The sequence below is a fragment of the Triticum dicoccoides genome, chromosome 4A, assembly GCF_002162155.2.
Source record: "Triticum dicoccoides isolate Atlit2015 ecotype Zavitan chromosome 4A, WEW_v2.0, whole genome shotgun sequence".
In the NCBI taxonomy this organism is placed as follows: domain Eukaryota; kingdom Viridiplantae; phylum Streptophyta; class Magnoliopsida; order Poales; family Poaceae; genus Triticum; species Triticum dicoccoides.
Window position 1 is genome coordinate 446,112,034 of NC_041386.1, and position 4,303 is coordinate 446,116,336.

A 4,303-nucleotide genomic window follows, 5' to 3' on the forward strand; every position below is an offset into this window, starting at 1 on the left:
TATCTAAAGTTTGGTAATTTTTAAGAATTTTTGGGATTAGGGAAGTATGATTCCTCTTGCATTCTTTACAGACTGTCCTGTTTAGACAGATTGCTGTTATGTTTGCGTTGTTTGCATATGTTTGCTTGTTTAATGATTCTATTTCAGGATAGCACTATTAAATATGCAGAGGCATTTAGTATGCAATGTCAAATAATAATTTTAGTGATTTTCTACAGTAGAGAATAATAAGGTTATGCATGAATTTATACTAACTTATCTCACGAGTTCTTGTTGAGTTATGTGTGGATGAAGTTTTTAAGAATTTTGGGAAACTATGATATGAGAGGAATTAAGGAGGCACAAGAGCTCAAGCTTGGGGATGCCCAAGGCATCCCTAATTAATATTTCAAGAATTCTCAAGCATCTAAGCTTGGGGATGCCCCGGTGGGCATCCCACCTTTCTTCATCAACAATTATCGGTTAGCCTTGGTTGAGCCTAAGTTTTTGCTTCTTGACATGATATGTTCTATCCTTGCAATGTCATTTTATTTTGTTTTGCTTGTTGTTTGAATAAAGTACTTAATATCTGAAATTTTATTTATGAGAAGGAGTCTTCACATAGTTACATAATTATTCAACTACTCATTGTGCTTCGCTTATATCTTTTGGAGTAGTTTGTCGTTTGCTCTAGTGCTTCACTTATATCTTTTTAGAGCACGACGGTGGTTTTATTTTGAAGAAATTGATGAACTCTCATGCTTCACTTATATTATTTTGAGAGTCTTAAACAGCATAGTAATTTGCTTAGGTTATGAATTTAGTCCTAATATGATAAGCATCCAAGAGGGATATAATAAAAACTTTCATATAAAGTGCATTGAATACTATGAGAAGTTTGATTCTTTTTTATTGTTTTGAGATATGAAGATGGTGATATTAGAGTCATGCTAGTGAGTAGTTGTGAACTTGAGAAATACTTGTGTTAAGGTTTGTGAGTCCCGTAGCATGCACGTATGGGAACCGTTATGTAACGAAGTTGGAGTATGAGATATTTTTTGATTGTCTTCCTTATGAGTGGCGGTAGGGGACGAGCGTTGGTCTTTTCCTACCAATCTATCCCCCTGTGAGCATGTGCCTAGTACTTTGTTTAGATAGCTAATAGACTTTTGCAATAAGTATGTGAGTTCTTTATGACTAATGTTGAGTCCATGGATTATACGCACTCTCATCCTTCCACCATTGCTAGCCTCTATAGTACCGCGCAACTTTCGCCGGTATCATAAACCCACCACATACCTTCCTAAAAACAGCCACTATACCTACCTATTATGGCATTTCGTAGCCATTCCAAGATATATTGCCATGCAACTTTCCACCGTTTTGTTTATTATGACACGCTTAATCATTGTCATATTTCTTTGCATGATCATGTAGTTGACATTGTATTTGTGGAAAAGCCACCGATCATAATTCTTTCATACATGTCACTCTTGATTCATTGCACATCCCAGTACACCGCCGGAGGCATTTATATAGAGTTATATTTTGTTCTAAGTATGGAGTTGTAATTCTTGAGTTGTAAGTAAATAAAAGTGTGATGATCTTCATTATTAGAGCATTGTCCCATCTGAGGAAATAAAAAAAAGAAAGGCCCAAAAAACAAAAAAAGAGAAAAAGAGAGAAGGGGCAATGCTACTATCCTTTTACCACACTTGTGCTTCAAAGTAGCACCATGATCTTCATGATAGAGAGTCTCCTATGTTGTCACTTTCATATACTAGTGGGAATTTTTCATTCTAGAACTTGGCTTGTATATTCCAATGACGGGCTTCCTCAAAATGCCCTAGGTCTTCATGAGCAAGCAAGTTGGATGCACACCCACTTAGTTTTTTTTGTTGAGCTTTCATACACTTATAGCTCTAGCGCATCCGTTGCATGGCAATCCCTACTCACTCACATTGATATCTATTGATGGGCATCTCCATAGCCCGTTGATACGCCTAGTTGATGTGAGACTATCTCCTTCTTTTTGTCTTCTTCACAACCACCTTCTATTCCACCTATAGTGTTATGTCCATGGCTCACGCTCATGTATTGTGTGAAAGTTGAAAAGGTTTGAGAGCATCAAAAGTATGAAACAATTGCTTGGCTTGTCATCGGGGTTGTGCATGATTTGAATATTTTGTGTGATGAAGATGGAGCATAGCCAGACTATATGATTTTGTAGGGCTGAACTTTCTTTGGCCATGTTATTTTGAGAGGACATGATTACTTTGTTAGTATGCTTGAGGTATTATTATTTTTATGTCAATATTAAACTTTTGTCTTGAATCTTTCAGATCTGAACATGCATGCCATAATAAAGAAAATTACATTGATAATTATGTTAGGTAGCATTCCACATCAAAAATTCTGTTTTTATCATTTACCTACTCGAGGACGAGCAGGAATTAAGCTTGGGGATGCTTGATACGTCTCCAACGTATCTATAATTTTTTATTGTTCCATGCTATTATATTATCCATCTTGGAAGTTTTATATGCATTTATATGCTATTTTATATGATTTTTGGGACTAACCTATTAATCTAGAGCCCAGTGCCAGTTTCTGTTTTTTCCTTGTTTTTGAGTTCTACAGAAAAGGAATACCAAACGGAGTCCAATTGACGTGCCAATTTATGATGATTTTTTATGGACCAAAAGAAGCCCCCGAAGTAAAAGAGTTGGGCCAGAAGAGTCCCGAGCTATCCACGAGGGTGGAGAGCGCGCCCTACCCCCTGGGCTCGCCCCCCTATCTCGTGGATGACTCGGAGACCCCCCCCCCCAATGTGAGACCGATGCCAAAAATTCCTGTAAATACAAAAACCCTAGAAAAAAATCTAGATCGGGAGTTCCGCCGCCGCAAGCCTCTGTAGCCACCAAAAACCAATCGGGGCCCTGTTCCGGCACCCCGCCGGAGGGGGGATCCATCACCGGTGGCCATCTTCATCATCCCGGCGCTCTCCATGACAAGGAGGGAATAGTTCACCCTCGGGGCTGAGGGTATGTACTAGTAGCTATGTGTTTGATCTCTCTCTCTCTCTCTCTCTCGTGTTCTTGATATGGCACGATCTTAATGTAACGCGAGCTTTGCTATTATAGTTGGATCTTATGATGTTTCTCCCCTCCCTCTCCTTGTGATGAATTGAGTTTTCCCTTTGAAGTTATCTTATCAGATTGTTTCTTTAAGGATTTGAGAACACTTGATGTATGTCTTGCATGTGCTTATCTGTGGTGACAATGGGATATTCACGTGATCCACTTGATGTATGTGTTGGTGATCAACTTGTGTGTTCTGTGACCTTGTGAACTTATGCATAGGGGTTGCACACGTTTTCGTCTTGACTCTCCAGTAGAAACTTTGAGGCACTCTTTAAAGTTTTTTGTGTTGGTTGAATAGATGAATCTGAGATTGTGTGATGCATATCGTATAATCATACCCACGGATACTTGAGGTGACATTGGAGTATCTAGGTGACAATAGGGTTTTGGTTGATTTGTGTCTTAAGGTGTTATTTTACTACAAACTCTAGGGCTGTTTGTGACACTTATAGGAATAGCCCAATGGATTGATCGGAAAGAATAACTTTGAGGTGGTTTCGTACCCTACAATAATCTCTTCGTTTGTTCTCCGCTATTAGTGACTTTGGAGTGACTCTTTGTTGCATGTTGAGGGATAGTTATATGGTCTAATTATGTTATCCTTGTTGAGAGAACTTGCACTAGTAAAAGTAAGAACCCTAGGCCTTGTTTCAACGCATTGCAATACCGTTTTCGCTCACTTTTATCATTAGTTACCTTGCTGTTTTTATATTTTCAGATTACAAAAACCTATATCTACCATCCATATTGCACTTGTATCACCATCTCTTCGCCGAACTAGTGCACCTATACAATTTACCATTGTATTGGGTGTGTTGGGGACACAAGAGACTCTTTGCTATTTGGTTGCAGGGTTGTTTGAGAGAGACCACCTTCATCCTACACCTTCCACGGATTGATAAATCTTAGGTCATTCACTTGAGGGAAATTTGCTACTGTCCTACAAACCTCTGCACTTGGAGGCCCAACAACGTCTACAAGAAGAAGATTGTGTAGTAGACATCATCAGCGACGACGGTCGGCCCTTTTTAATCTGAGCGTGCGATGGGGGGCCGTCCTCATCCGCTTCCAGACGCCTCGTCCCCATCTCGCCACCACTATGCTCCCCCGTCGGCGACAAAGCCTAGCAAACCCTAGCCATTGCTATGGGCCTCTTCTCCGACAAGGGGAAGGGCAAGGCC